Source organism: Rhinopithecus roxellana, chromosome 16 (genome assembly GCF_007565055.1).
Source record: "Rhinopithecus roxellana isolate Shanxi Qingling chromosome 16, ASM756505v1, whole genome shotgun sequence".
In the NCBI taxonomy this organism is placed as follows: domain Eukaryota; kingdom Metazoa; phylum Chordata; class Mammalia; order Primates; family Cercopithecidae; genus Rhinopithecus; species Rhinopithecus roxellana.
Genome location: NC_044564.1, coordinates 16,102,690 through 16,124,781, shown reverse-complemented (window position 1 = coordinate 16,124,781; position 22,092 = coordinate 16,102,690).

Genomic DNA, 22,092 nt, shown 5'->3' with positions numbered 1-22,092 from the left:
GTTGCAGTGAGCCGAGATCATGCCATTGCACTCCAGCCTAGACAACAGAGTGAGACTCCGTCTCAAAAAAAGAAAGGAAGGAAGGAAGGAAGGAAGGAAGGGAGGGAGGGAGGGAGGGAGGGGAGGGAAGGGGAGGGAAGGGGAGGGAAGGAGGGAGGGAGGGAGGGAAGGAAAAAAGAAACTGGGGCCCTCAGCCCAGCAGCCTGAAAGGAACAGAATGCTGCCAATAATCATATGAGCTCAGAAGCAGATCCTTCACCTGTTGAGCCTCAGATACGACTGCAGTCACAGCCAACACTTTGGTTATAGCCTGTGAGACTCTGAAGAAGAGGGTCTAGCGAAGCTGTCCCTGACCTATAGAAGCTGTCCCTGACCACTGAGATAATAAATGTGTGTTATTTTAAGCTGCCACATTTGGGATAAAATTGTTACACAGCGAAAGAACTAATACAGGCCACAACCCACTCTTTTCTGTTGCCTAAGAGGTAGCTCCTGCTCAGAGGCCGTTGACACCGAAGTGTTATAAAGATTCTGGAATAAAGTATCCTCCAGATCCTGGCGGCTGGTATCTCTGGGGACATCAGAAGACAGAAAATAGGGCGCAGGAAAGAGCACTGTCATTAGGGACACAGGTGCTTTTCCTGTGCACACAGGTACAATGGTGAGGTGCCACCAAGGGGCGTCAGGGAAAGCAGCCATCAATACGGGAAACAGGAAGGAGGTGGAAGAATAGGGACTGAGAGTGAAATTCTGAATTTGGTCAGTTCTAGGAAACAATCTTGGCTTTTCCACTTCCCATCTATGTGGCCTTGGACAAGTATCCAAAGCTCTTTATGCCTCTGTTTTCTCATTTCTGAGAAGATAATATCCAGAGCACCTATCTTGCAGGGTGCTCCTGAGGAAAAGTGACTTAATCATGTCGTGACCATGAGAATGCACCTGGCAGACTTCCAACTGTAGGGAGGTTATCTGACCAAGGGCTCAGCTGCTGCACTCTGGAATCCATCAAAGCATTGGCACCAAAGCCATGTTACCCATGGGCTACACCCAACGACTGACCATGGCTGGAATACTAAGGCAGGCCTGTCCCCGGGTGACAATGGGAGTTCTCTGGTGATAGATAATCTTTGGCTCAAAGACAGCCCGACAGCCTTGCTGATCCTTTGTTGGACTGTGTGTGGTAGTATGGAATGCTTCCACACACTCCCTTCCCTCCCTTCCCTCTCTTCTTTACTTGAGGTCAGACTTGATTCACAGTCTGATGGCTCTCTCAACCTGTCCCAGCTCCCCGCCCATTTCCCCCTGATAAAATCCTTGCATGTTTTTTGTTTTTTTGAGACAGTATCTCACTCTGTCTCCCTGACTAGAGTGCAGTGGTGTGATCTCGGCTCACTGCAACCTCCGCCTCTCAGTTCAAGTGATTCTCCTCCCTCAGCCTCCTGAATAGCTGGGATGACAGGCACGTGCCACCACACCCGGCTAATTTTTGTATTTTTAGTAGAGATGGCGTTTCCCTATATTGGCCAGGCTGGTCTCGAACTCCTGACCTCATGATCTGCCCGCCTTGGCCTCCCAAAGTGCTAGCATTACAGGCGTGAGCCACCACACCCGGCCAATCCTTGCGTGTTTAATTCTGTTGTGGCACCTGCTCCTTAGTGAACCTGGACAGACACAAGAAGCACCAGGAATAGGCAGCGAAAATAGGTGGTGAGATGTGGATTTGGGCTGATTCACCCACTGCTCAATAGGTACAGAGAATACCCTCCTGCTGGAGCACAGATAGTCCCTGGAACAAGGTGGTGGCTCACATGCTAAAGATTTCACTGACAGCAACCTGGGAAAATATCCCCATGGAGGAGAATACTGTGCTGGGCACATATTTTCCAGAGTCTGAAAAATATGGGGAGAACAATGTGGACAAAGACAGAAGAAGTTAGTTGACTGACTGTGTTGGAGAAGGATAAGGAGAGACTGAGAGCTGTTCAGGGGCAGTTAAGGGCTAAGCATGAGAACCAGAGAGCTGGATGGTAGCTTATAAAAAGGCTCTTATCACCTGTGATGGTGAAGGACAGACACAATTGAGTTGCAGGCTGAAGAGCCCCAGAGACATTTGCATATTCAGGCAAGGAAGGTCTATTGTGTGAAGGTCAGGATCCCCTGGTGGGGTAAACCAAGGATTCTAAAACATGAGATAAGGACATCTGGATGGATATGCCTGAGGATGTTGACTCCACGAGATAAACCCCAGGCCTCTCTGGGCTTCCCAAGCTGAGTTAGGACTGGAGCTATTGCTGCACTGGAAGATGCTGCAGAGGTTCTTCTGCCACAGGTGACACACGCCCCCGTGGGTGGCGCCCCTGCTTCCACTCCTGGCTGCCAGGCTGGAAACTAGTTACCCAAAGTAACCTGGCTGGGGATAGACTGGACCAAACAAAGGAGAACAGAGATCCCCTCCCTAAATTGCAAAAATTAACCAGTTTGTACTGGTACAAGCCAGGGGAGTATCCCTGAGACTGGATTTGGCGGGTACTTGATCAAGGAAGCTGGAATGTAAGATTGGATAAGCAAGAAATCATTCACTTAGGGACACTTTCTCCAGACAAGGGATGTATGTATGTATGTATGTATGTATGTATGTATTTATTTGAGACAAGAGTCTCACTCTGTTGCCCAGGCTGGAGTGCAGTGCTACAATCTCGGCTTACTGCAACCTCTGCCTCCTGGGTTCAAGTGATTCTCCTGTCTCAGCCTACCGAGTAGCTGGGACTACAGGCGCACACCTCCATACCCAGCTAATTTTTTTTTTTTTTTTTAAGAGATGGGTTTTCACCATGTTGGCCAGGCTGGTCTCGAACTCCTGACCTCAAGTGATCCACCCACCTCAGCCTCCCAAAGTGCTAGGATTACAGGCGTGAGCCACCGCGCCTGGCCAGGACAAGGGATTTAATACCCCAGTGAGGACTATAGCTACTGGGGTGGCTCTCAGAAGCCTGGCGAAAACAATGGCCAATTCTCAGTGAAGTGGAAATTCTCTACCATCTTCCTCTACCCTGGCAGATGGCAGAAGTGGGCATACTGAAACAGACATACGGTTGGTCCTCATTATTCATGGATTCCAGTTCCATATTTGTGAATTAGCCTGCTCACTCCAATTTATTTGTATCCCAGAATGAATACTCGCAGTACTTTTGTGGTCATTCATGGACATGCACAGAGCAGTAAAAATTTGAGTCAGTCTATATGTACATTCCTAGCTGAGGTCAAACAACACTCTGTCTTCTTGTTTCAACTCTTGTACTATAAATAACTATCTTTTCTCCATCTATTTAGTGCTATATTTTTCACATTTTTTTGCTTTTTCTGGGTGATCGCACTGATTGAAGTGGCTCAGGTATAGCGCTGAAATGCTCTCTGGTGTTCCTGAGCACGACCCGTCTGTGGCAGGACCTTACTGAGATATATATGAGTTAGATAAAGCTTCATTCAGGCATAAGTGATAGTGCTGCTGGGTGTGAGTTTCATGTGTGTCCGTGTGTTTTTGTTTGTTTGCTTGCTTGTTTATTTGAGACCAAGTCTCACTCTGTAGCCCAGGTTGGACTGCAGTGATGCGATCTCAGCTGACTGCAGCCTCCACCTCCTGGGTTCCAGTGATTCTCCTGCCTCAGCCTCCCAGGTAGCTGGGATTACAGGCACCTGCCACCGCACCCGGCTAATTTTTGTATTTTTAGTAGAGATGGGGTTTCACCATGTTGGCCAGGGTGGTCACAAACTCCTGACCTCAAGTGATCCACCCATCTCAGCCTCCCAAAATGCTAGGATTACAGGCATGAGCCACCATGCCCAGCCGAGTTTAATGTTAACAAATCAACAATGTATATTAACAAGGTATCTCTAAACAGAAACACACAAAATATCATTATATATTGATATATATATATGTATATATATATTTTTTTTTGAGACGGAATTTCACTCTTGTCGCCCAGACTGGAGCGCAATGGTGAAATCTGGCTCACTGCAACCTCTGCCTCCCAGGTTCAAGCAATTCTCCTGCCTCAACCTCCCAAGTAGTTAGGATTACAGGCATGCACCACCACTCCTAGCTAATTTTTGTATTTTTAGTAGAGACAGGGTTTCACCATGTTGGTCAGACTGGTCTCCAACTCCTGACCTCGTGATCTGCCCGCCTCAGCCTCCCAAAGTGTTGGGATTACAGACGTGAGCCACCACGCCTGGCCACACCATTTCCACTTGATGATGGATTGTGGCTGCCCATGCTCAACCTTACAGCTTGGTGGATCAGATAATACTCAATGCATGATGAGCAGCTTAGTCACACAGTCACCCACCATTCCCGCATCAGGTGTTCAATTTCAACAAGGGCTCAGTAGCAAGACATGAGATGTTTCTCAAAAGGAGAAACTTGTCTACAGACAAGGGTATGACTTTGCGGAGGTCTGTATCCTCCTATTGGGGCTTGGTAGAGGCTCCATGGAGCACTCCTATTAATCATACACACATGGAGCATCAAAGAATCTACTTAGTCATAAGGCCCGAGTGGCAGAAAACCTTGCACTGCAGTCTGGATTTCTCCAGACCTTTCTCTTGCTATAGGTCCCACTCAAAACCAGCAGCTCAACAGGTTACTGGTAACTGGGTCAGAGCAGCTCACTCAAACACAATATATGTTGTATCCAAAATCCAAAAAGTCTCACCAAACATTGTGTTTCTTTTTAATGACAAGCAGTGTATGGTGAAACATCTTATTTCACATTAGGAGGACTATCCCAACATTCTCCCAAACCACCGGACCCTCAGGAGCTTCATTGAGGTAGTGGGCTCCTGAATCTTTGGGGGGTTTATTTCCCACTCTTTGGCTCACATGTGTCTAAGACATCTAAGGCACTTGCTATTTCCTGCCCTGTAATCCAATTGTAGGGGAATGGCTCCTCCATGGCACTCTGGCAACGTGCACTTATCCACAGAGGCCATGCATTAAAAGTTTGAATTGCGGCCGGGCACAGTGGCTCACGCCTGTAATCCCAGCACTTTGGGAGGCTGAGGTGGGTGGATCATGAGGTCAGGCGATCGAGACCAGCCTGGACAACATGGTGAAACCCCGTCTCTACCAAAATACAAAAAATTAGCTAGGTGTGGTGGCACATGCCTGTAGTCCCAGCTACTTGGGAGGCTGAGGCAGGGGAATTGCTTGAACCCAGGAGGCAGAGGTTGCAGTGAGCCGAGATCGTGGCACTGCACTCCAGCCCGGCGACAGAGCAAGACTCTGTCTAAAAAAAAAAAAAAAAAAAAAAAAAGCTGGAATGGCAGCTTACCTAAGTCTTGGAAGAATGCCTTGAAATCCTCCTGGAACACAAGAAGATGTAAAGCTTGTGAGGACTCACCTTTCTATCTTCCATAGGCTATCATTGAGACAGTTTCTCATTGCTCCCAGGTTCTGATGAGGTATGAGACTTCCCAGATCAACCCCTCAGAATAGATAGAGCTACACAATCAGTCCCGCAAACTGCTTAGCTGCAGCCTACTATCAGCTTCTTAGTCGCCGAAGATGTTGGCTCCCCAGGAGCTATCCTTTTTGCTGTCTGAGTAATAAACAATCTAAAAGTGGTTTATTGTAACTTTGTCAGTTATCAATCACACCTTGGCCTTGACCTTGCTATATCCTGCATGCTTGGCACCAATACACATGATTTATCAATGTGGTCAACCAGTGTGACGTTCTACGGGCTATCAAGACAATCAAGATCTCTGTGGACTAGATTATGAAAGAGGGCAAGAGAGTTGAGAAAGCCTTGAGGCGAGATGAAAAAGGTATACAGTTGACTATGTTAGGTTAAAGCAAATTACTTCTGGTGGTCTCTGCAATTTTGCGTAAAGAAAAAGGACTTTTTGGTCAGGCGCGCTGGCTCATGCCTATAATCCCAGCACTTTGGGAGCCCGAGGCAGGCAGATCACGAGGTCAGGAGTTTGAGACCAGCCTGATCAACAAGGTGAAACCCTGTCTCTACTAAAAATACAAAAATTAGCTGGGCATGGTGGCAGGCACCTGCAATCCCAGCTGCTCAGGAGGCTAAAGCAGGAGAATCGCTTGAACCTGGGAGGTGGAGGTGGCAGTGAGCCAAGATCGTGCCACTGCACTCCAGCCTGGATGACAGAGTGAGACTCCATCTCAAAAAAAAAAAAAAAAAAAAGAAGAAGAAAAAGGACTTTTTTCTAAATCAGTATCTGCATACCAAGTACTAAGGACTACGCTGATTTGCTGCAATGGATTCCATATCTGGGATAGTAGCTGCAATTGAAGTAACCATCTAGAGACACGCAACATAATAAAAAATATATATTTGGCCTTGATCCCTGGTTCCTGGCACGGAGCTCCTAAAATCTTTGTAATTTCCTGAGTGATAGGAGGTAGAGATAGAGGTGAGAGGAGTATCTTCTGTTATTCATAATAAGCTCCTTTCAACCATACCTGTGTATATGCTAATGAGATGACTCTTGGTGGGCCCCTAGATAGCATCGGGGTTGGGGTTGGGGGCTAATTGCCTGAGGAACCAACCTTGTAATTAGAGGGTTGCAACTTTCAACCCTGACCCCCAACTCTCAGACAGGAGAGAAGGGCTGGAGATTGACTTCAGTCACCAGTGGCTAATGATGTAATCAATCATGTCTATATAATAAAGCCTCTATAAAGTCCCCTAAACTGCGGGCTTCAGAGAGGTTCTAGGTTGAACACATCAAGGTGCTGGGAGGGTGGTGTGCCCAGAGAGAGCAGGCCTTCCTGTGGCAGGACAGTTCTCCTTGACAATCACATAAACAAGCCTCCATGTCAGTCACACAGACAGGCCGCATAGCCCTCCAGTTACACAGACAAATTTCCACAGAGCTGCCTTAACATTGAGCAAATAATTAAACCTAGAGAAATCAGTGACCAGACATCAAAACTAGACATGAAACATACGGTCAGTAGGAGCCTTGCATGGGCTTCTTCTTAAGTTGGAGCAAGCCGAAATAACGGAGACAGCCTTCCATTCCTCGTGCCAGGACCATCTTAGGTCGACGAAATCTGAGACGAGTCAAGGTAACAGAGGCAGCTGTGTGAATAGATTTATTGGACCGTCTAAGGCAGCTCTCTGGACCAAGCTGTTAATGAGATAAGATAGAAATAATCACTCTGGTACCACAGTAGACAGGCCTTGAAGGTACTGGTGACTCTTTTTTTTTTTTTTTGAGACGGAGTCTCGCTCTGTCGCCCAGGCTGGAGTGCAGTGGCTGGATCTCAGCTCACTGCAAGCTCCGCCTCCCGGGTTTACGCCATTCTCCTGCCTCAGCCTCCCGAGTAGCTGGGACTACAGGCGCCCGCCACCTCGCCCGGCTAGTTTTTTTTTTGTATTTTTTAGTAGAGACGGGGTTTCACCGTGTTAGCCAGGATGGTCTCGATCTCCTGACCTCGTGATCCGCCCATCTCGGCCTCCCAAAGTGCTGGGATTACAGGCCTGAGCCACCACGCCTGGCCACTGGTGACTCTTAATTGGACTTAGCAAGCATTCTTCTTGGCCTCTGACCTTCTAATTGAAACAAAATTAGTTATCTATAGACTTAGGCAAATGCTATACTGCACATAGGCACATAACCCCAACCTGTATAAGAACTAAGAAAATTGTAATACTTTGAGCTGGTCTGGTGGAATTATCTCCAGCATTCTCCCTAATGCTGGAGAAGGGAACAGCAATAAGTTCCCTTCTTTCTTAGTTTGTCTGTTTCTTGTTATTGTGTCACAAGAAAATGCAGCTGGACCCGGCTCGGTTCCAGGAACATTCATTCCCACATGCCTCATCCCATTCTCCTCCATTTGGCTGTCCCTGAGTTGTATACTTTATATTAAGGCAGTATTAGTAAGCAAAGTGCCTTTCTGAGTTTTGTGAGCTATTCTAGTAAATCATTAAATGTAAGAAGGGGATTGTGGGAATCTCTAATTGCTAGCTGATTGGTCAGAGGTATGGGAGGCCCAGACTTGTGATGGACATGTGAAGTAGGGGCAGTATTGTGGGACTGTGCCCTTAACCTGTGGGGTCTGCACTAACTCCAAGTAGTCAGTGTTGGAATAGAATCAAATCACTTTACACCCAGCTGGTGTCTAGAAAGTTGGAGAACTGGTTGTCAGTATAGAAAGAAAGAGAGGAAAAAAAAAAAAAAAAAAAAGGCCATGCATTTGGTGTCAGAAGTATGAGTAGAAATAGACCACAGTACATCTAATCCACAGATATTCTCCAAGATCATGCCTTTTGTACAGTTCAAACAGGTAATTTAAATGGGAATGAGACCGGAATTACCACCCCTATGTATTTCAAGTCTTTAATGTCATTATTCTCTGCAGTTCTCCCTGGGAAAATGATACTATTTTTGGTTAAGTATCCTAGTAAAGGGCCGGGTGCAGTGGCTCAAGCCTGTAATCCCAGCACTTTGGGAGGCCGAGACGGGAGGATCACAAGGTCAGGAGATCGAGACCATCCTGGCCAACACGGTGAAACCCCGTCTCTACTAAAAAATACAAAAAATCTAGCCGGGTGAGGTGGCAGGCACCTATAGTCCCATCTACTTGGGAGGCTGAGGCAAGAGAATGGCATAAACCCGGGAGGCGGAGCTTGCAGTGAGCCGAGATCCGGCCACTGCACTCCAGCCTGGGTGACAGAGTGAGACTCCGTCTCAAAAAAAAAAAAAAAAAAAAAAAAAAACTATCCTAGTAAAGAAGGGAAATTCCAAGGGCTTCTACTGGGCTCTACCTACCATTAACAATCTTCATTCCACAGATCAGGGAGTCAATGTGGGTTACTGAGTATGTCTATTCCAATCATACAGTCCAGAACTGCGGAAATGACCATAGGTGGTCAATGGATCTGCCAGGCCCACAGTGGGACAGACTTTGGCCAAAACTCCATTTTTTTTTACCTACTGACCATAAGCCCCTAGTTTGTGACACGTGGACTACAGTGGTATTTTGTGTTGGCAGAAATTATCATCATCTAATTAGACCCTGCAACGGACTAAATGTTTATGTTCCCCCAAAATTCATCTGCTGAAATCTTTTTTTTTTTTTTTTTTGTGACAGAGTCTCACTCTGTCACCCAGGCTGGAGTGCAGTGGTGTGCAATCTCAGCTCACTGCAATCTCCACTTCCTGGGTTCAAGTGATTCTCCTGCCTTAGCCTCCTGAATAGCTGGCCTTACAGGCGTGCACCACCACGCCCAGCTAATTTTTGTATTTTTAGTAGAGACGGGGTTTCACCATGTTGGCCAGGCTAGTCTCAAACTCCTGAACTCAAGTGATCTGCCTGTCTCGGCCTCCCAAAGTGCTGGGATTACAGATGTGAGCCACCTCACCTGGCCCTTTTTTTTTTTTTTTTTTTTTTTGAAGAGGGATTGCGGACAGAGTCTCAGTCTGTCGCCTTGGAGTGCAGTGGTGCAATCTTTGCTCACTGCAACCTCTGCCTCCAGGGTTCAAGTGATCCTCATGCCTCAGCTTCCCAAGTAGCTGGGATTACAGGCACATGCCACCAAGCCCAGCTAATTTTCATACTTTTAGTAGAAACGGGGTTTCTCCATGTTGGCCAGGCTGGACTCAAACTCCTGACCTCAAGTAATTTGCCTGCCTCGACCTCCCAAAGTGCTGGGATTACAGGCATGAGCCATCGTGCCTGGCCTCATATGCTGAAAAAAAATTTTTTTTTTTTTTGGAGATGGAGTCTTGCTCTCTCACCCAAGCTGGAGTGCTGGAATGCAGTGGCATGATCTCCACTCACTGCAACCTCTGCCTCCCGGGTTCCAGTGATTTTCCTGCTTCAACTTCCTGAGTAGCTGGGACTACAGGCGCACGCCACCATAACTGGCTTTTTTTTTTTTTTTGTATTTTAGCAGAGATGGGGTTTCACCATGTTGCCCAGGCTGGTCTCAAACTCCTGAGCTCTGGCAATCTGCCCACCTTGGCCTCCCAAAGTGCTAGGATTACAGGCATGAGTCACCAGACCCCCAAGGTAATGGCATTTGGAAGGCCTTTGGCAGGTGATCAGGTCGTGAGGGCAGGGATTAGTGCCATTATAAAAGAGATCCCCAGAGAGATGCCTTGCCTCTTTCACCATGTAAAGCTATAGTGACAAGATGGCTGTGTTTGAGGAACAGGCCCTCACCCAACACTGAATCTGCCAACACCTTGATCTTGGACTTCCCAGCCTCCAGAACGGTGAAAAATAAATTTCTGTTGTTTATAAGCCGCCCAATCTATGGTATTTTGTTATAGCAGCCTGAACAGACCAAGACAGAGCCAGTATCTAGTACTCCTCAAAAGACACACAGTCACTTTAGTAAATAGTTATAGGTACCTTGGGTGCCAGTACTGCAAAATCCTTTCTCAAGGAAACCTGATCTCCTTTCCACTATGGGGCTCTAGGGCTATGAACTGGCTTCGGTCCAGAACTAGGTGAAAAGTTACAACTTCCTATTATGGGCACTTGAGTTTCTTTTTTTGAGAGGGAGTCTTGCTCTGTCGCCAGGCTGGAGTATAGTGGTGCAATCTCAGCTCACTGCAACCTCCGCCTCCCAGTTCAAGCGATTCTCCTGCCTCAGCCTCCTGAGTAGCTGGGACTACAGGCTCGTGCCACCATGCCCAGCTAATTTTTGTATTTTTAGTGGAGATGGGGTTTCACCATGTTGGCCAGGATGGTTTTGATCTATTGACCTTGTGATCCGCCTGCCTCGGCCTCCCAAAGTGCTCCCAAGGTGTGAGCCACCGCGCCCGACCAAGTCGAGTTTCTACAATTAGAAGTATTTTCTGTTATAATGATGAATCAAATAATATTTCAATAGGCTACCTGTTTCATCCCTGGGGATACCATGATTAATTAATCACCCATGAGATTCCCTACAGGTCATAACATTCTGATTGCCACTGTGTTCTTGCTGCCCATGGTGGTCCTTACGTCCACCTTGTCTGGTATTTTTTTTTTTTTTTTTTTTGAAATGGAGTCTTCCTCTGTCGCCCAGGCTGGAGCACAGTGGTACAATTTCAGCTCACTGCAACCTCCGCCTCCCAGGTTCAAGTGATTCTACTGCCTCAGCCTCCCGAGCAGCTGGTACTATAGGCGTGCACCACCACTCCTGGCTAATTTGTGTGTGTGTGTGTGTGTGTTTTGAGATGGAGTCTCGCCCTGTCCCCCGGGCTGGAGTGCAATGGCGCAATCTCCACTCACTGCAACCTCCACCTCCCAGGTTCAAGCTATTCTCCTGCCTCAGCCTCCTGAGTAGCTGGGATTACAGGCACCACCACTACGCCCGGCTAATTTTTGTATTTTTAGTAGAGATGGGGTTTCACCATGTTAGCCAGGCTGGTCTCAAACTCCTGACCTCAGGTGATCCACCTGCCTCAGCCTCCCAAAGTGCTGAGATTACAGGTGTGAGCCACCACGCCCAGCTTTTTTTGTTTTTGTTTTTCTTTTTCTTTTTGTATTTTTAGTAGAGATAGGGTTTTACCATGTTGACCAGACTGGTCTCGAACTCCTGACCTCAGGTGATCCACCCACCTCAACTTCCCAAAGTGCTGGGTTTACCACTGTGTTCAGCCTCTGCCTGGTTTTTAAGGGCTGCCTGCCACTTGACTTTTGTCACTATAAGTCCCATCATCCTCAGTGAATCCAATTTTCAGCCAAGCAACCCGGCAAACTGTGCCACTTCTAGCTGCATGAGCTGGCACAATGAATCCAGGCTCTCCGGTCAGGGCACCCATATAAATAAATTCAGCCCTGTCCAGTGTTCCATTCTGTCCTCCTTGGTCTAACCACTGCCAAACACATTCTTTAGGTTTTTGTGATATAAATGGCAAAATTATTTCAATAAATGGCAAGATCATTTTGTAGTATTTACTATCTCCTTCCAGGTCACACTTTGTATTCTGAAGCATGCTGAAATCTGATGCTAGATACAATTGTAGGGGTGATTAAGCGGTAGATGGAGTGGGTCTTGGAGAGAATGGACACCTCCATACAAGGCCACTGTCCCAGGTGAGATGATTGCTGGCCTCCAAGCAAGGAAGGGATTTTCCTCTCAGACATGAGAAAGCAAACCGTGTCCCTCCCATAGAAGGGAGGGAGGCTCAGAGACATTCAGGGATTTGGGGATTCTCAGATTTATCTGAGTCTGCCTGGATGCCCCACTCAGGCTCTCAGGCTTCTAGTCTTTCTGAATCAATGCCCTAGATTTTTCATGAGAAATGTGGCAAGGCTGTGAGTTCAACTAATATTTTAATTCTGCAACCCACAAAGTTTGGGTCTGGTTTTCACTGAGGTTGACCCACACCTCAAGAAAGAAGAGATGCACTCAGACCCACCATAAAAGCCGTGGATTCTCTAACCATGACTCGAGCCTGAAGCTTCTCATTTTCTTTCTGTAAGTGCTCTAGCGCAGTCAGAGAAAGCCATTCCTTTCTCAGCCCTTGAAGTTAGTATTCCTGCCTATCGGTAAAAGTGGCAGCCACATTTCATCAAAATCAACTTCAGAGGATCATTTCATGAGTCACGATACTGCTATATGCTGTGCGTTTCCAACTTGTGCTTTCCCATTGGCAAGTGAGGCAGCAGTGCATTCAAGACTAGAACAACCAAACCTGTCCCAGAGACCCATCCTGGAGAGACCAGCCAAAGCCTAGGCAGGAGAAAGAAATCAGCCAGGTGTGGCCGGGCGCGGTGGTTCACACCTGTAATCCCAGCGTTTTGGGAGGACGAGGCGGGCGGATCACGAGGTCAGGAGATCGAGACCATCCTGGCTAACATGGTGAAACCCCGTCTCTACTAAAAATACAAAAAATTAGCCAGGCGTGGTGGCGGGTGCCTGTAGTCCCAGCTACTTGGGAGGCTGAGGCAGGAGAATGGAGTGAACCTGGGAGGCGGAGCTTGCAGTGAGCCGAGATCACGCCACTGCACTCCAGCCTGGGCGAAAGAGTGAGACTCCGTCTTAAAAAAAAAAAAAAAGAAAAGAAAAGAAAAGAAAGAAAAAGAAATCAGCCAGGTGTGGTGACTCACACCTGTAATCCCAGCACTTTGGGAGGCCAAGGTGGGTTGATTGCTTGAGCCCAAGAGTTGGAAACCAGTCTGGGCAACATAGCAAGACCCCATCTCTACAAAAAATACAAAAATTAGCCAGGTGTGGTGGTGTGCACCTGTAGTCCCAGGTACTCGAGAGGGCAAGCTGGGAGGATTGATTGAGCCCTGGGGGGTGAGGCGGCGGTAAGGCGGCACTGAGCCATGATTGCACCACTGCACTCCAGCCTGGGCGACAGAATGAGACCTTTTCTCAAAAAAGAAAAAAAGGAAAAAAGAAACAAAAACAGAAATTGCACCAGTAGGCCGGGCGCGGTGGCTCAAGCCTGTAATCCCAGCACTTTGGGAGGCCGAGATGGGCGGATCACGAGGTCAGGAGATCGAGACCATCCTGGCTAACACGGTGAAATCCCGTCTCTACTAAAAAATACAAAAAACTAGCCAGGCGAGGTGGCGGGTGCCTGTAGTCCCAGCTACTCGGGAGGCTGAGGCAGGAGAATGGCGTAAACCTGGGAGGCGGAGCTTACAGTGAGCTGAGATCCGGCCACTGCACTCCAGCCTGGGCGACAGAGCGAGACTCCATCTCAAAAAAAAAAAAAAAAACCAAGTGAAGCAAGCAGAATTATGATATGCAAAGACACCTTAAAGAGACAAGTTGACCAGGAGCAGTGGCTCATGCCTGTAATCCCAGCACTTTGGGAGGCCAAGGCAGGGGGATCACTTGAGCCCAGGAGTTCAAGACCAACCTGGGCAACACAGTGAGACCCCATCTCTAAAAAAAAAAAAAAAAAAAAATTAACCAGGTGTGGTGACACCCACCTTTAGTCCCAGCTACTTGGGAGGCTGAGGGAGATCGCTTGAGCCTGGGAGGTCAAGGATGCTGTGAGATGTGATCACACACCACTGCACTCTAGCCTGGGTGACAGAGTGAGACCCTGTCTCATAAAAACAAGAGACAAGTTGACTCTCAGGCTAAGAAAACTTGACTGTCCTCTGAAAAAGAAAAAGATAACCACTCTAACGGAGGAGTGGATTCTTTAGAAGGCAGGTTGCGGCTGGGCGCGGTGGTTCACACCTGTAATACCAGCACTTTGGGAGAACGAGGCGGGCGGATCATGAGGTCAGGAGATCGAGACCATCCTGGCTAACACGGTGAAAACCCGTCTCTACCAAAAATACAAAAAACAAAATTAGCCGGGTGTGGTGGCGGGCGCCTGTAGTCCCAGCCACTCGGGAGGCTGAGACAAGAGAATGGCGTGAACCTGGGAGCGGAGCTTGCAGCGAGCCAAGATTGCACCACTGCATTCCAGCCTGGGCGACACAGCGAGACTGTCTCAAAAAAAAAAAAAAAAAAAAAAGAAGAAGAAGAAGGCAGGTTGCTTGGTCACAGAAGCATTGTAAGAGGGTCACCAAGGTTCACATTGGAAATGCAGAGCTGAACACCAGGAACGGGCCCTCCGTGTGTGTCATCTCAGGCCACTCTCCTGTGCTCCAGCCACTTTGGCCTTTTTCGGTTCCTTGTATATGTCAGGATTCTTCCAGCCTCAAGTCCCTTGCACATGCTGTTCCCTCTGTTTGAAATGCTTTTCCTTCCCTGCCACCTCCCTTACCTAGTAACTTACCATCAGGTTTCTTTCAAGTGTCACTTCCTGTGGCTCCCACATGGGGTCAGATCCTCCTGTCATAGGCTCTCCTGGTTTCCTCGACCTTTTCTTCATTGCATTTTGTGATTATGTGCTACTCTGGCCATGTGATTAATGTGACTGATGTTTCTCCACTGCTAAACTCAAAGCTTCCATGAGGGCCAGGCTGTCAGCTTTGCTCTCTACTGTACCCCTAATGCTTAGCACAGGTTTGGGACATGACTGACAATACACAATCTAAAGTAGGGCAAGCTATGAAGCCACATCCCACTTCACACCACCTCAATGTTGTACAGCCCTGCCCAACTGAATCTCCAAAAGTCTGTTTCCGCTTCTGTAAAATGAATATAATAACAGTATCTACCTCACAGAGTTGTTCTGAGGACGTAAGGAAATAATGCATGAAAAGTGCTTAGTATATTGTTTGGCCAGGCACAGTGACTCATGCCTGTAATCCCAGCATTTTGGGAGGCCAAGGCAGGTGGATCACTTGAGGTCAGGAGTTCAAGACCAGTCTAGACACATAGTGAAACCCTCTCTCTACTAAAAATACAAAAATTAGCTGGGCATAGTGGTGGCGTTATCTCAGCAACTTGGGAGGCTGAGGCAGGAGAATCAATTGAACCCAGGAGGTGGAGGTTGCAGTGAGCTGAGATCACACCACTGTACTTTAGCCTGGGCAACAGAGCGAGACTCCATCTCAAAACAAACAAACAAACAAACAAAAACTGCTCAGCAGCCATTAAATGTCTAATAAATGGTAGCCATTCATGTTAGTACTACTAGAAGTGGCTGAAAATAATGTGGTAAATATGTCTGATTTTTGCATTCCACTAGGTCTCTGAAATTTAACACGGTGGCATTCTAATTCTATATGTCAGTTTTACACGTAGTGACTATAAGTCAGCGACAGATTCAGATCCACTTTCCCTGTGTCTCAAAGATAGATTTCTAGGTCTACAAGGCTGAGGACTAGCCCCAGACCCTGATGAAGTTCCCAAGGCCATCTACCTTGGAGATTCATTTATTGACCTGCCCTTGATACAAATGGCATTCTCTGCAGAAATATTCTTTTAACTTAGACATTTCTACAGTAGACACTCCGTAAGTGTTCACTGAATTGAGTTCTACTGCCTCCCCATGGTCACAGGGTGAAATCCAAATTTCTCAGCTTGAAATAAAATACACCTTAATAACTGGTCCAACCACCCTATCCACCCTCATTTCCTAATTGCCAGCATTTACAAAGTGTTTACTACATTTTATCTCATGAAATATACTATCTCATTATCTCATTCAATAAAAATAGATATCTATATGCCAGGCGCAGTGGCTCACACCTGTAATGCCAAGCACTTTGGGAGGCCAAGGCAGGCAGATCATCTGAGGTCACGAGTTTGAGACCAGCCCGGCCAACAATGTGAAACCCCATCTCTACTAAAAATACAAACATTAGCCAGGTGTGGTGGTGCGCGCTTGTAATCCCAGCTACTCAGGAGGGTGAGGCAATAGAATCGCTTGAACCCAGGAGGCAGAGGTTGCAGTGAGTCAAGATCATTCCACTGCACTCCAGCCTGGGCAACAGAGCGAGACTTGGTCTCCAACAGAAAAAAAATTGATACCTATAGGTATCAAATATAGAGACCATTATTTATACATTATGAAATGTAACATCATATCTTGCATATACATATGTATACTTTATTTTTTTTATTTTAATTTTTTTGAGACAGAGTCTCACTCTACCAGGCTGGAGCGCAGTGCTGTGATCTCAGCTCACTGCAACCTCTGAATCCCGGGTTCAAGTGATTCTCCTGCCTCAGCCTCCCGAGTAGCTGGGACCACAGGCGTGCACCACCACGCCTAGCTAATTTTTGTATTTTCACCAAGTTGTCCAGGCTGGTCTTGAAATCCTGACCTCAAGTAATGCATGCACCTTGACCTCCCAAAGTGCTGAGATCACAGGCGTAAGCCACTGCGCCTGACCACATGTGTATACTTTGACTTAAATAGTCTCACACAACACAAGTTCTTTTTTAAGTTGCTTTTCCACACTCAACAATGCGTCATGGATATTTCCCCATGCCATAGAGGTTTATTTACACATGTATAAGTCATTTTATTATCATTATTATTAATTGTAGAGATGGGGTCTTGCTATGTTGCCCAGGCTGGTTTCAAACTCCTGGGTTCAAGTGATCCTCTAACCTCGGTCTCACAGAGTGCTGGGGTTACAGACATGAGCCACGTGCCGAGCTTACAACATTATTTTTAATGATTCCCTAGTATAGCATTGTAGGAATGTACCAGATTTATAGATAGACATTATAGTGGCTTCCAGCTTTTCAATATTATAATCAACACTAGGATGAATACATTTGTACATCTTCAGTTACTTAGAGTATCTTCCTAGATTGAATTCTTAAAAGTAGTACTGCTATATCAAGGGAGTGATACATTTACAATTTTGAAACATGATACGAAATTACCTTCCAGAACTTGTTATACCAGCTTATGTTTCCAACAGCAGGATATGAATGTCCCATTTTCCCCTACCCTTGTCAATGCTGGGTATTGCCAACTGAATGGGTAGGAAAATCGGCTTTCATTGTTGCTTTAATTGTTTTCTAGTGAGGTAAAACATCTTTACCATGGATTATATTTATTAGCCTTCAGTATTTCTTTTGTGGATTACTTCATGTTCTTTCCCCTTTAAATGGGAGTATTCATCTTTTTTCCTATTAATGTTATAAGCTCTTTGTTCTATATGTTGCAAAGTTTTTTTCTTAAATGTATAGTTTACATTTCAATTATGTGGGTTTTTTTTGTTTTGCTTTTACTAAACACATTTTACATTGTATATAGTCAAATCTATTTTTCCCCTTAGGATTTCTTCTTTTTGGTCTTCTCCTTAATAATATCTTCCCTACTGCAAAACCAAGTAAATCTTCAACTCCTTAAAAAATAAATAAATAAATAAATATTAAAAAAAAAAAAAAAAAAAAAAAAAAAACTAGGCTGGGAACAGTGGCTCACGCCTGTAATCCCAGCACTTTGGGAGGCTGAGGTGGGCAGATCACAAGGTTAAGAATTCGAGACCAACCTGGCCAATATGATGAAACCCCATCTCTACTAAAAATACAAAAAAAAAAAAAAAAAAAAAAGTTAGACAGGCATGGTGGTGCCTGTATTCCCAGCTACTTAGGAGGCTGAGGCAGGAGAATCGCTTGAACTGGAGAGGTGGAGGTTGCAGTGAGCCGAGATCATGCCACTGCACTCCAGTCTGGGCGACAGAGCAAGATGTCATCTCTAAAAAATAAAAATAAAAAATAGGCCGGGCGCAGTGGCTCACCCCTGTAATCCCAGCACTTTGGGAGGCTGAGGCAGGTGCATCATGAGGTCAGGAGATCAAGACCATCCTGGCCAACACAGTGAGAACCTGTCTCTACTAAAAATACAAAAATTAGCCTGATGTGGTGGTGCACTCCTATAGTCCCAGCTATTTGGGAGGCTGAGGCAGGAGAATTGCTCGAACCCGGGAGGTGGAGGTTGCAGTGAGCTGAGATCATGCCACTGCACTCCAGCCTGGCGACAGAGCAAGACTCCATCTCAAAAAATAAATGAAAACAAATAAATAAATAACTAACTAAATAAAATGTTTTTAAAAACCAGTTTATGGCTTTATTTTTCTATAATTAACGGTTTAATTCACCAGAATTTTGTTTCACGGTCCTGTTCTTTCTTCACCTAGCTGGGCCTCCTCCCTCAGACTAGGACTCTTCTGGTGCCTCCTCCCTCCAGCAGGATATAAGTTCTAAAGGGACCTCCAGATTAGCGCCAGGCAATCTCAGCCCTAGGCTGAGGCCTCCTCTTACAGGAGGTATGCACTGGCTCTCCCTTTGTTCTGCCCTCCAGGACCCAAGCGAGTGACCATCTTTGTGACAGGGCAAGTCCCAGGTACAGAATACCCTATTCCTGAATCCTCTGCCCTCTTTAGATCTCTCAGGGTTGCCAGGCCTTTGCTAGCCCTGTGGGGGCAGTTGATGAGGTTCTGTGGGCCTTATCTTCCACACAGAGCCACCAGGAAGGGAACCACTCAACCCTTTCCATCTGGGCCAGACCATTCTATTCAGATAATGCCTGACACTTCACAGGGGTGCTGGCCTGGGAACCACTTCCACGAGTACAATCACAGAGAGTTGTGGCTTTATCTTCATGGTGGAAGGCTCTAACACTCACAGGGCCTGCAGATGCCCATGCCCTGACCACGGTCGGAAGTGGGGTCTTTCAACAGAGCCTGGTGGCAGGAGGTTCCTGGAGGCCTGTTCTGGGGGAAAGTCGGGGGGCGGGGGGGACGGGCAACACAGTGGAGGAAAAGAAGGGAACTAGTAGTTTAGCTATAGAACCTAATAGCATTCCCATTTTACCACCAGCCTGACCAGGGCACAGGAGAGAGACAGGGCAAGAAGGAGAGAGAGAGACCAGAACCTGGAAAAGCCACTGATGAAAGGGCAAAGAGGAGGGTGAGACTAGCAACTGTCCCAAGCGCCTTCCCTCTGCAAAAGTGATACTCAAGCAAGGCAGGAAACCCTTTTTCCAGCTGAGGTGGCACCAGCGCCTGGGAGCTGAGGCCCGGCTCCCTGAGGAAGCCAGAGCACCCCGGAGAGCAGGCAGAATCAGTGATCAAAGCGGAAGGAAGCTCTCAAAGGGAATGGATGGCATGAGAGGCCTGGGGGAAATTCGGATGCAAGACGCTCAGAGCCCAGATCTCTCAAAGTAAAGGTGATGGCTGGCTTCTGATTCTCACCTGAATATCTGGAGAGGAAAGGGGAGAGAGGGAATGGGCTGAAGAGGAAAAAAAAAAGGATTTAGAAAAAACCCTGAAAACAGTACCCGGCCCCAGATGTGTGATGAATAGATCATCTGGCAGAGACAGGCTAGTTAAAATAACAGTCACATAAAAGTAATTTGCTTGCCAAAGAAGTGTTCCTCCAAGTTATGGGTTCCACCACCTCGGTTTCAAGAAAATTCTGTTGGAAACAGGTCCCTAAACTGGAGGGGGTTGGGCAGAGACAAAGGGCAAATTTGTCCCCACAGCCTGAACTCCAGGGAAAAGGCGACAGCCCAGAGACACATTTTGCCTAGGGAAGCCCAAATAAATGGCTAGACAGACTGGATATTGTCACTGAAGGTTTTTTTTTTTTTTTTTTTTTTTTTTTTTTTTTTTTAAGACAGAATCTTGCTCTGTCGCCAGGCTGGAGTACAGGGGCACAATCTCGGCTCACTGCAACCTCCGCCTCCCAGGTTCACGCCATTCTCCTGCCTCAGCCTCCTTAGTAGTTGGGACTACAGGCGCCCGCCACCACGCCCAGCTAATTTTTGTATTACTAGAGACGGGGTTTCACCATGTTGGCCAGGATGATCTTGATCTCTTGATCTCATGATCTGCCTGCCTCGGCCTCCAAAAGCACTGGGATTACAGGCGTGAGCCACCATGCCCAGCCGTCACTGAAGATTTAAAACACACTGTGGTCCCATGGAGTAGAATAGAGAGCAGAGGTGCAAGCTCCAGGGAGGCAGATTTGGGGCTCATCCAAAACTGTCAAATTTGCAGAGTCCCTTGGGAGGCAGCTGGTTTCCGAAACTGGAGATTACTTATGTGGACGACTGAAGGAGCCCCAGTACTGGCAGGCCAGGTAGTAGCTCACCTGTGAGGTCCTTTTCCCACCGTTAGGAAACTGCAAAGGTCTTCCCCTTCTACTTCCAGCACTCTGGGAAAGGGAACAGAATTCAAAATGACCTTCACTCTCATTGGTACACCTAAAATGCACACACAGTCTGGGCACTTTGGGAGGCTGAGATAGGAGGATCACTTGAGTACAGGAGTTCAAGAGCAGCCTTGGCAACATGGCAAAACCCTGTCTTACAAAAAAATTGAAACATTAGTGAGGCAGGGTGGTCCGTGTCCATACTCCCAGCTACTTGGGAGGCTAAGGTGGGAGGATCAATTGAGCTAGGGAGGTCAAGGCTGCAGAGAGCCACAATCATGCCACTGCACTCCAGCCTGAATGACAGAGTGAGATCTTGTCTCAAAAAATGAAACACACACACACACACACACACGCAGGCACCAGTGACTGCTAGAGCAGTGAGCTTTATTGTATATCTTTGGCCAGGCAATGCACAGCAACCACACAGCATAGGCTCCACACATGATCCCAACTTGATGTGGTCTGTAATGCCTTTCCTTCACTGTCACCTCTCTGCCATTTCTTTTGTGTTCTGAAGTTGTAAGCCCTATATGCTGACAAAAGATGAGCAAGGTAGGTCTGCTGTGAAAACCTGAAGGAAAACATCATAGGAGATGTTGAATAAGCGCCATTCAGCCAGGCATGGTGGCTCACACCTATAATCCCAACACTTTGGGAGGCCAAGGCAGGAGGATCACTTGAGCCCAGGAGTTTGAGACCAGCTTGGGCAACATAGTAAGACCTCATTTCTACGAAAATAAAAAATCAGTCAGGCATGGTGGCATGCACCTGTAGTCTCAGCAACTCAAGAGGATGACGTGGGAGGATCGCTTCAGTCCTGGAGGTTGAGGTTGCAGAGAGCTTTGACCGTGCAACTGCACTCCAGCCCAGGTGACAGAGCAAGACTCTGTCTCAGGAAAAAAAGAAAAAAGAAAAAAAAAAGCCACTGAGGATTGAGGGGCTTTGAAGGAAATGGTCCAGGAAACAGAGGTGAAGACTAGAAGACAACTGGGGATTAGTGGTTGTTCTGTGACATTATAAAGAATGTTCATCAACATCCCTGAAGCCACCCAGGCTTAGCCAACAATTGTAGGAATTATAATTGGAAGAAACCAGAGTAAGGATGGGTCTGACATCAGGACAAATGAAAGATGAGCCAACGACTGCCAATGGCCTTTGCCAGCAATGCAGTTCAGTGTGGTCTACACAACATCTGCTCTCAGTGCGTTGGCCTCAGTTGATGCTCCTATTTCCAGGACCCCACCCCCTTGGGATATTCCTCGAACCCTGCTGGAGAAGCTCACCCGTTTCTTGATGTTGGGCTACTTTTCCGGCCTTACGGAGTAAGCAAATTCATCAGAAGCCACTGCCTGACATTTCAGAGTCACCAGAGTCAAACTGGGGCTAACGAAGGCAAGTGGCTTGCTAAAAGTCACGGTCAAAGGCAGGGATGAAAGCCAGACCTTCAGTTATGCTAGCCCATGCACTTTCTCCATCATTCCCTTGCCTCCCTCAGGAATCCTTGGGCCCCCAGCTAGCAGGTGAAGCCGGTTCCTATACAGACCTTTCCTCCTGTGCACCATCTCACTGTCCATCTCAC